The sequence below is a fragment of the Nyctibius grandis genome, chromosome 13 (assembly GCF_013368605.1).
Source record: "Nyctibius grandis isolate bNycGra1 chromosome 13, bNycGra1.pri, whole genome shotgun sequence".
Classification (NCBI taxonomy): Eukaryota; Metazoa; Chordata; class Aves; order Nyctibiiformes; family Nyctibiidae; genus Nyctibius; species Nyctibius grandis.
In genome coordinates, this window is record NC_090670.1 from 3,093,063 (window position 1) to 3,105,027 (window position 11,965).

Consider the following 11,965-nt stretch of genomic DNA (forward strand, 5'->3'; position numbering starts at 1 on the left):
TGTAGACCAGTCCAAAGCAATTCCATATAAATTGTTGCATTCTCTCCCTTGGTGTCAACTGGGGAGGGAGAGGGGAATCACATCCCAAAAAGTGCAAAAACAGCCCCAAAAAGCTAGTAACTTAAATAACATGGAATAAACTCCCCATTGGACTCTTTTTTTAATAGTTCAATAAAACTGGTGAAGACAGAAATGGTACTCAGAGATTTTTGGTGTCAGATCAGTGCTTTGCATTTTATGTGATCGTTTACACCTGTGCAAAGTAAGTATTTGATAGCATTTGACAGCTGATTTATTAGCATTTGACACCTATATTACACATGTTGAAATGACTCTACAATGTGCAAAGCAGTGGAAAAAAATCACTGATTCCTTTCATGGCTTTTTCCTGGTAGTTTAATACTGAGATTCCATTCCAAAGGAAAAAAATGAATTCCTCACACCCCGATTGTAATTCTTTATTTCTTCTAATATTTATTACGTTCAGCTCATACTAACTTGGAAAAAAAAAAATGAAAAAGAGAAAAGCAGTTGTGTTTAATTCACAGACGCTGGCTCTGAAACCAAATCAGAACCAGGCCACGCTCGTAATACTGCAAGGAGTCACAGAAAAATGAGAAGTCTGCTATTGTGATGGGAAACACTGCGGGATTAAGACGCTTGATTTATAACAGAGCTGGTAAGTAAACTGCATATTTCTGATAGTTAATAGTTTTTCAAATAAACAGGAATTTTCACCAAATGAAAGTTCTGTTTTCACTGAAATTATTTTTGGCTTCTTCAAAGCAAACCCTCAAGAAGCTCCAAAGCCACAGTATTTCGCTGTTTTGAAGACAGGCAGTAACAGACTTTGTTCAGGATCCATGTAAGAAAGAAGGGGTGGATCAGTTTAATACTTTCTGGAATGTGGCAAACTTCTCAGTTTTAGAATTAGTAAAATAGTTGCACCCAGTGGAAAAAAATCAATGTCAGCAATATCACCTATGGCAGACAGAGTTACTGGAGCTCTGAGTTTACAAGAAGAATAAAAGACCCTTCACCACGCCAGGGAATCAGGCCCAGTAAGAAGGGTCATGAACACAGTAAAAAGCTGATAGTCTAAATTATGCTGTACAATTTGTCAAGTATGCAATTACTTGAAATGCAATTGCCAATCTGTGTTGGCAGGATGTGATAGCTTAATAATAATAATACTACTAATACTGTTTGCTCATCTGGTACTGACCCGGTTTCAAAAAGAAAAGCCTCTCAGATTTCACACATCACGGTAGCTTTTCCAGCTAAACTACTGTGGAAGCTAGTGTGGCATGAATAAGTTAAGTATCTGTGAAGTTCACGGACTGGTGAAGAGGGAGGACCAATCTGACAAGCTCTGAATTACCAACAGACTGAATGACCCACGTCTCGTCATGTTACTTTACACATTGTAGCACAATCCAGCAGAACATAACCTGGGAAAAAATTGCTACAGCACTAGATTGCAAGATTTTCAAGGTTACAAGTGTTTGATTGTCACTGGGCCCACGTTTTTCTAGCTCAATTATAGTGGCCTTTTTGCTGGCCCCTATTGATAAAGCACAGAAAGCAGCCGTTGGCTTTACCATCACCCAGAATTAAACTCTCCCATAGTTATCAGTGTACGTCCTCTGGGCTACACAACTTACAAAGAACTCCAAGTGCCTAACGCTCATTGCAGCTGCCCTTGTCTGTGTTCACCACACTGGTTTTACTTTCAGTTCCACGCTCGGAGCAGTGTATCTGGCCAGTTTTAGTGAGAGGAAAGAAGTCAGTCTTAAATGTAAGTCAAAGGACAACAAAAGTATTTATTTTGAAACAAGAAAAAAGCAGGTAATTTAATTTTACTTCCTCAGCATGACAGCTCTATCTGAGGGGCAGAGAGAAACAAACCCAAACATTTATTTTATGTACCTTGTACCCAATAAGGGTCGCAAGAGGAAATAATTAAAGGTATCATTTGCTCAGTCTCAGGGAAGGATTGCTTTCTAGTGATGGTGGTTCCAGTGTAGTGCTCCCCAACACGTAAGATCTTACTTATTTTATAGCTGTGATTCAGAAACAGAGAACTGACCAGGAGTTGTTACTGATGGGATCTATCTGCTTAGGCATTGTGAAAATTGAAGACGGAAAGGTAATGAAGATAACATCAGCTGCTGCAAATGGGCTCTGGTTATTTTTTGACTTAAGTTTTATTAGGAATTTGGACATGACATCCCTTCCTGATGGACACATCCACAGCCCATTAACGTCAGTGAGAGTTAAGCTCATATGGCAGAGAGAGCAGATCTTTTCGTTGTGTGTGTGCAGAGTCTGATGCACAGCCTCGAGTTCTGGGGCTTGCTCAATGACAAGCCAACGAGGATTTGCTTTGTGTGCTCTATTTCTACAAAAGTAATGTTTTAAATAGCATAATGGATTAATATTTCCTTGACAGCCTTTGCATCATTTATTCCTTAGTTTCTATCTTACAGTCTTGTAAGATATAAAGATAGAAATATATACTCACTCTTCATGCATACAGTTTATTCTGTCTAGAACTGTAGCCAGCTCTATTCGCTGTGTTGCCTTTCAGCAAGATGCTATATAGAAAGGATTGTTGTTAAACTTAGGTATGTGATAAAAAGAAAAAGTTAGCGCTGACTCCTGTCCCCATTTTACTACAAGCACCCCCTCCCACCCCTGGCTCCTCTGCCAATATTGGGGGTGGGGGGGGAGTATGTATATACATGTGTGTAAAAATAAGATTACCTCAAGCTCATTACTGTCCACTGACAGGGTCCTGCTGTAAAAACTTTTGATGAATAGTCAGCATCTAATTCCTGAGTAATAAAAACCCAAAGTTGCTTGCAATCATTATTCCAAATGGAAAAATTAATTGTAAATAACTGGAAGTCAATTAAGGCTGGGTTCTGCCGGGTAATGCAAATCTTTTATAGTTTTGTTTCAGTTAACTGCCTCATTAATGATTTATAGATGTGTATACAGCTGTGGGAACCATAGCATTATCTAATGCACTCAGAGAATAATTACATATGAAAAGAACTACGCAGCTCAAGGGAAAAACTCAGAAATTACTTACTGCCTTAACTTCAACCATATTAAGATGCAAAGTATTTAGAAACCGACTGTGATGTTTTAGCATATTCTTGAGGTTTTCTATTCTTTTTAAAAAGGGAAAAATTATTCCTTCTAAAAAAAATATTTGTATACTTCAGTATTACACAGTATGCAAAAATCAAGACGTCTCAAACTGAGAATGTAAGCCATTTATTTATTATTTAAAAGCTTAAGTTATAAAACATTCCCATTCCCTTTGTGCATCTGCTGTACAGGAAAAAAAAAAAAGACATTTCCGCAGTTAAACAATTCATGGGCATATGTGTATATCTCCCTGATTTACATAACACTAGAATTAATTTTGAAAAGATTTCAGGAGTCATTTTTCTGGATATATGAAGATATTTGTGTTTGTTCTTTGGTGACGCCATTGTTTGAAGTTTGAGGGGTTTTTTTTGTAAAATATTCTTTTTACTCCTGAAACTTATTTCACTTCTAATAGGGCAGTAAACCTAAAGTGTCCACAATTTGCTACTTATTTCTTATAAATCTAATCCAGTGATAAACTGCTGTTGGATGTATGGAAGCACCACAGAGGATCCTTTGCTTTTAAGCTTGCTTTTCTTCTTCCTTAGAGCTGAGGAGGGCAGGGTCTTTCTCACCAAAATCAGGCATTAGACACCCAGAACCTTCCCTGAAATTTTGAATAGAGTTGGCTCTGTGACACTGTGGATCCTCAGTCCAAAGCATCTGGCATTGCTACGAGCAAATTCTCTGTTGCATGGCTGTGGGAACAGGCCAGGAAAGCAGAGCAATCTCACCCTCCGTGCTCTGCCTCCCAAAAATCATCTTTCACCTCCAGGCCTGACTGAAATCACCATCCCATGCTTTTGTCCACAAAGTGACTCCAGGAAAATAAGGGTGATTGTGGTCAGCTGCTCTTGGTCTGATCTGTTTCAGTCTCCCACTTTGTTTACTACCTGGATGCTTTTATGTTCCCTTGAGTTTCCCAGCTCCATATCTGGTCTGCCTTCCACCCCCTGTCCCTCACTGAGTCGGGCTTGTCGCTGGTATTTCTCCCTGTGGTGTTGGCAATTGAGTTTCCTCGTGCCTTGCTACTACTCTTCCCCCCGTTCAGCCCAGCCGAAGACTGCTGGATTAAAGCATCCTCGCAGCCACCTCTTTCCCCATTACTGACACAGCGCAGCTCCCAGAAGTTTCTTCTTCTTGCTCTCCTTCACCACATTCTTCAGGACTCTGCTCCCAACTCTTTCCTCTAGCCCAATGCTCTTGATTTGTTTGCTCAGTCATCAGATGTGATCTGTCAGTGCTCCTTCTTACATGGTGTGTGATTTAGGGCAAGTACCTTTTTTGCCTTCTATTTAAAGTCCTGCACCAGTTGCCTATTTGAACTATAAATGGCCAGAGGGAGACAAATAAAATTATTTTTTATTTTGTCTACAGATACTTCCAGTGTCCGTATCATCAGGAGTGGTCAAGGTGCTTGTCAGACAGTGAGAGCCTTGCAGAGGCCAGGGTCAGCAGCACAGCCCTTTAGTGGTGGGCTTCTCCCCATGCTATAGTTGAGACAGTAACTGGTGGCTTGGTGAGGGTCCAAAAGGGAAGTGCTAAATAGCAAAAATGTCTGGTGCTGAAACTGGTGAAGAGTGTTCACTCGTGTGTTAGTGCTTGTCATACCCTTGTGTCACAGCTATGTTTGCTGCAATAAGGTTTAAGAGAGCTCTTAGCTGACAAACACCAGGTTCAGTGAAGACAGGGGTTCCCCTGAAGAAACGCTGGTAGCAAGGCCACCTCTCCAGTGGTGTGTACCATGTAGAAGCTGTGGATTATTGTTATGCTTCATAAAAGGGTCCAGAAGGGACAGGAGCTGAAGGAAAGAATTTACATGGTTTGGGTTGCTCCCTGCTTTGACCTGTGGCAGTGAGGTCTCAGCTGAGCACAAGCTCCTGAGCTCATTTTAGTTCTATGCAACTTATCCAAGGAAAGAAGATTATGGTCCACAATCAGGCTGGAAAACAACGGTGAGTTTGAATTGCCTTTTTGTTCTACAGCCTCTTTGGTCTTGCTGATTTAGGAGAGTGGGCTACCTCTCCTGATGGACAGTTGATGAAAGTCTCCTAATTACTTGTGTGCAATAATGAGATGATATACCTGCATTGGCCAGGAAAATAATCCATGTCGTTTAAATTCAAGAAGAGGGTATCTTACTCTGTGCCGTCCTCCCTTCATTTTGTGCAGTGCCCAGAAGTGAGCGTGCCTGTCGGTGTCCCCATGCCCTGAAAATCCTCAGCAGTTGGAACGAGAGGACAATAGTCAGCGATAGCAAGAAATAAGAGAAGTGCAGAATCCAAACTACTGTCATTTTAGTGCTTCATTGGTAACATTTCACAGTATTAAGGCCTTTTTTTGGTCCTACAGGCTATAGACAGGGCACACACACATCCATTTATGGAATGGGAAAGGTAGAGTTTGTGTGGGATCTGATGGGTTCTGCTGAGGCCAAACATTACAGGGACTCCAGTGCTAAAGCCTGACTGTATCTGTAGCCAAGCATTCAGAAGAGAAGTGCTTACCCAGCTGTATCTGTCAGCCTGCCAGGGCCCAGATACTCGATGAAAAAAATGGATAAAGATATTTTTAAAAAATCCCCTGGGACCATCTCCTGTATTTAATAAGGAAAAGCACCTTCTGTGCAGCCAATAAAAGTTGAGTCTCTCATGAAGATTTATACCATATTACACACTGAAATTCAATGTACAACGATACCCTTGTGTACGCTGTTGTCAGAATAATAATCTTTGTCTGTCTGATCAACTTATATTTTATGCCAACAACACAGCATTTAATATTACACAGTTTCAGAGGAAGAAAATATATTTATTCATGCAACAACTTGCCCAGGAGCTTAAACAGACAAAGTGAAAAAAAAATAGCTTGGAGTTTTTACATTAACTTATGATCCACAATACAGATTTCTATATAATGTTAGCAATTTTATGCAGCAATATAAACTATGATTCTTAATCTAGTTTGTGAAACTGTCTCACTATTTTATACTGTCATGAGGAATAATACAGTTGGATATGACTGCTGAAGTTTGCTTTTGGCATTCTTCTGATGTGAGGAGGCTAAAAATACAAACGGTAATCAACAGCTTTTTCTACATTCTGCATTATCATATTCTGTGCTGTATTCTTAGGCTTTGTGTCTCAAAATATATATCAAGAAACACTTGTAGAGAAGATATACATGGACTCCCCCACAATCAAAGTGCTCCTTGTCAGAAATCAGTATCTGCAGAGGAGAAAGTCTACCCACGATACAGGGCTTGTTCCAAACGACGCAATGCTCTGCCAGATGAGAGAACTTAAGCAATGTTGTATGTAGATCCATTAAATCTGTTCTTCTAGCAGCCTGTGCAGAAAACTGTCAGACTTTGAATGATTTATTGTTACCTTTTTAAAGGCATCTTTTTACCTGGCGTTAATTTTTCTTTATATAACGATACCTGACAACAAAGAAACCTGGGGACACACCACCGCCCACCCTCCCCGCAAACAAGGTGATGAAAAGATTGTATGTAGGGTTTGGAACAGAAATAACAGAGGATGGTTACAAATGTGTTTAGAGCACTGTCTGTACCCCAAGGTGCACATTCATAAAACAAAACTGCGCACTCATAAGAGAACGGTGTGCTACAACATGTCAACAATGGTGTTAAGCTTACTATTGCAGAGGAAAAGGCAAATTCTTGTGAGAATGCAATAAAGTGGGTAGATTTCTTTACAGATGGTGGACTTCTCCTCTGGCCAGGCTGCATGCCTTTAGGGAAGCGTTGCCTGATAATCCATTGGTGACTATTATTGAAACTTTTCCAGAATTATGTATTTGTCGCACCAAGAGACAGTCGAAGTCGCTGCTGCCTCATGACAGGATGCGATATCAGTGCCTAACGAAAGTGACTGGTTCCAAAACACACACGTGCACGTGCACACACACACACACAGAGGTAATGCTTACGTGGGAAGGAGTTACTGAATTTCGTTGGCCAAGGATTGGCTGTAGCTCCAACACATGGCAGACTCAGACAGTTCTTTTGCAATTGAAGAGGAAACAGCCATCTACTGTCGTGTTAATTATCATAACCTTCCTATTGAGTTTTCTGTAGATTAGTTTATGTGTAAGAATTTATACACCAAGTCCATTTATATGAAATAAAATACACATGTTTAAATATGGAAATAGATACCACATGACAGAAAAGTGTGTAATAAAAACACACCTACACTATAGGAGTAGAAAAAAACTAAAGGAGGACAGAGATTAAGTCCTGCTTTCTGATTTATAGGAATTTGTTTGGATAGAGCACATTTGGAGCGCTTTGATCGGATTAACTATTCTATATAAAAGCAAACCAAGGCTTAGAGCCTACATTATATTGTCCCATGGGGGGAAAAAAAAAGTCAGTAACAAATGAGTTAGCCCCCAGAATAACTCAGATGTTCATGGATTGGTAGTCTGAAACTATTCCAGCGAAGTGAGAAAAAGCAAAGGAAAATCAAAGCGTCAGAAAACAGAAATGCCTAAAAGCATAAGGGAGATGGTGCATAAGGCCAGCGTAACAGATCAGAGAAGTTCCACTGATTTACACCAGCTGAGGAGCTGGCCAGTATCTTTTATGTGCTTGAAGCTCAGACTTTAGAAATCTATTCAGTGAGTCACAGTCACTGTCTGAGAATTAGAAACGTAGATTGTGTTCAGAGTCCAAAAATAGATGTGATCTATTTTTATTGGCAAAGGAAAAAATAGCTCCCTCCTTCCTTCACCAGAAATCTTCAAGCCAGATCCACGTGATAGGAATGGATCACTGTTAACCTGGAGAGGTTTTATTTGTAACTCAGTTAAATGTACTTTTAAAATCTCTAAATGCTGAATAACACACCAAATTAATTACTGCTACAACAGGATTATGACTGATAGTATTGTACACACACATACAATATTTGAAGTTAAAATTAATGAAGATTATAATTCTAATAAAAATTATAGATTCTTCATTGAAGAACAGATGTCATTATTCAACAACTGTCATTACCTAAATATGCTTCTGTTTGGTGGTAATTTAAACTGATGATCTTAAAAAAAATGCAGATTTTTTTTTTCCATTTAAAAAGTATGCTACACATTTTAATGATCTATTTAAAAGATTTCATACACTCCTATTAGCTTCCAAATATACACTGTGTAGTATGCTGTGACACAAATATCTCTGCTGCAAATGCATTGCACATGAACATTTGTGCTCGTCTAACCAGGCACATTAAATTGAGCTACACAGATATGTGTCATGTATTCCCCTTGGATGGTTCAAGACTGCTGCAGCTACAGTAAAATATCACCTGCCACTATTGCTCCATGGTCCCCAGCCTACTCCTATGGAAGTGGAACACTTCATACTTAATAAATATAATCAAGGTTTGCTATACATAGGGAAGAGCCTCAACAAACAAAGGTTGATGTTTGTATTTAGAGGTAGGCTTTTGGGTTCACATTATATGTATTTATTAGTCTGTTAAATGTATTTGTCATATATTTGAGGATGGTGAATCTCAAAACAGTCAAATTCTGCAGCTGGTGGAAAAGAAGATTCCCTTATACATCTAATACAGCTGCATCTTAGGCTGAAATTGTGTAAATAAAGTCTTCCTGAGAGATTACTGTATCCACTGGGAAAAATTTGGAAGATACCCAAGCATATATTAAATTTTCCAACATTTCAGACTTCATACAGGGTCTCCTTTTATGATTTAATGAATTTCACTTTTTTTTTCTTTTCATGAAACAATTTGCTTATCCTAGCAGTGTATAATGAAAAACTAGTTACATAAAATAATGCTTAGATTTTATATTTAATGCAAAATTAAGTAGGTAAAAACAGCTACTTAAAATACTCCTGCAAGGCATTTTTTTTGCTATAAAACAAAACAGGTATCCCTGTTTCCTATTAATCTTTCTTGATGTATTCTATTCAGGGTGGCCAGCAAACTGATAAGATCTTTCCTTCAGATTTCAAAATTACTGAATCTGGAAATAGTTCTCATTTATCTCATGCACTGCTGAGAAAACAAGCTCATATCTTTGGTTCTACTGATGAAACTTCCTTAGCAACACAAGGGCTCCAGAATTATTTTTCAAACCTTGTCAATGCTTCCTGTGAGGTTTCCGTCACTGTCAACATTGAGCACTTCGCAGATGAGGGCAAAGAAAAAAAACCCAACCCAGAAAGTTGTGATAAATTAATAGAGGGTAAATTAATAGACTAAATGGAATTAATAGAAGTAGCGATAAATCCAATAGGGAATTCCATAACAATAGTCCAGTGCATAATGCTTTAGATTTACCAAGTCTTTTATCATTTAGATGAGAATATATAGGGAAATGACTATGTCCCGGTGGCGTTAAAAAAAGCAGGAAGCCTGAGCCCCTGCGCCCGTGCCCTTCTCTGCAGCGCAGCACATCGCAGCGGGGCTCTGCGGGAGACTGTCCCCTGGGAAATGACGCAGGAGGGCCTGCGTGCGCCTTTTCCTTTTGGAGCCTTGGTGCTGTACTGGACACCCTGGTGGCCACGAGGCTGTGGCTCCTCTCCAGAGCAGGAACTTCCAGCCCAGCAGAGCAGTGTGCTCTGCTGAAACCCAGGCACTGGTCCCTCTGCCTTGCTGGCACTTTCAGATAGGACTTTTCAACCATAGTCCCTCATAATATATTATGTTTAGGCCACGGTTTAAACCTTTACTGTATTTGGTTTATATTGATTAAGTCTCAAGTGTGCAGCTAGTCCCTTGAAGCTAGATTTCCATATTTGCTGCTCAAGTCTGATAAGTGTCAGCAGTGCAGGGATTTGGTTTTTAATGTAATTGGAATAGACTAGTTAAAGCTACTTTATTTCAGGTACCTCCAGTCTCAGGTTAGAGCGTGCTTTCTGCTGTGAAGATTTTTTCCTTCCCTGACACAAGCATTCACCCTAGTTCTCAAATTCACCAGTACTCATCTGACACTTCACAAGTTGCCAAATGTCTACTCAAACACTAAAACACCCAGTTTGTGCCGAGTTCTAAACTAAGTGTTAGAGGATAGCGGAAAATTAGCGGTAACATGTCTATCTAGGACTGAGCAAAAGACACTGAACATTAACACTTTACTGACTGCTGAAAGCTGCCTGAGTAGTGTGCTCGTTATCTTCTGCAGGTGCTCCTTGCTCTCCTCCTGTGCCCGGAGAAGCAGGCGCTGACACTGCTCCCGGCCCGACTCTTTAAAGAGTACCTGGAGGCAAAGGAAAGGCCTCTGTCAGCCCCAGCTCCCTGTTTTGTTTTGTTTTGTTTTTTCCCCAAATCCTCAGCATTTCTTTAAAGCTAGAATGATTCCGTATCTGTTTTACAGAGGGACTGTCACACACAGCTGTGTTGCCCAGACTGAAGTAAGTGCTGTATGCATGAAGAAGTGGTCAGGAAGGAAGGGAAATCACTGCTAATACTGCACATGAGAAACCATAATATTCTTACACTACTTGCCTTCAACTTTAAATCTTCAACTACTCCTTGCCACCCTTCAGCCTAAGAATAGCTTCTTAAACTTTTAAGAATAGCTTCAGAATTATTAAGAATAACTCTTAAGAATAGCTTCTTAACCTCCTTCTAATTTAGCTGCGTGCTCCTCTTTTGGTCCATTCTGCAGTGACTTCAGACAGACTATTTAAAGCCAAGGAGATGTAATCAGTAAGAGAACAGAATGGCAGATAAGATTTCAAATGTCTGACACTAAAGGTTCAACTGCACAAGATCTCTCTGGAGAAAGGATGTAAGAAGAAATAATATACCAGAGGTGGTGTTCATATACCTGAGGATGCTGTGATTAGACTGTTGCATGTAAGACAGAAGAACCTGCACAAAACAAAATGTGCCTCAGAAAATACATGCAATTCTGTTCTGCTAATGGCTCTTACAGATGGTTTTCAACTGACTTAGCTGTTGCTGAATAGCTTTAACCAGGATCTGAAAAACTGTAGAAGTGTAGAAGTTGTAGTTCAAATTAAGAACATATTTACTAGATAATAAATAACATTATTTGTACAATAACTGTTTTAGTATAATAAGAGCTTTCAGGTGGTAGCGGTGAGATTGAGTTTGGGTCTATGCCACCTTTTAGTCACTTAGGTAATGATGAATGTAGCCTATTTATTATACAGTAAATATACCATAATCTATAATCACTATAATCAGCCTAATATCTATTTTGGAACCTGGCTAGACAAAGGAGTTCAGAGAGGCTATAGCCTTGTATTGTACAAGCCTGCGTTTTAAATACTCAGCCCAAGATCCTCCTCTATGACAGGCTGAACAGCAGACAAAACCCAAATCTCATAGAGGTATATAATCCCCTGCTCTTGTAGCATATCAGCAGTCCCCATAAATGTCATCTAGTCACTTGTATGAATGTAATAATATACTAAAAACATTTTTAAATTGTGTTATAGAATTGAGAGCTATAGAACATATCCAGAAAGGCAAACTTATTGTGAGTATAGTCAGACTTAGATAATTTAAACCTCTTGGAATAAAAGGAATATTGAAGAAAACAGGAAGAGTGGGAGAGGGAAAGTGAGTTTAATGATCTTCCATCATCCTCCTCCTAAGTGCTTAGTAAATGCTATTTAAATTTGAATAGTTATGAACTATGGTATTGCTGCTGCCAAACAGACAGACACTTCATCCCCATACATAATTGAACCAATGAAACATGGGAAAGAATGTGTGAAAGGTACAATTTAATATACAAAAAAAAATGAAATGTGGAACCCTGGATATTATACTAG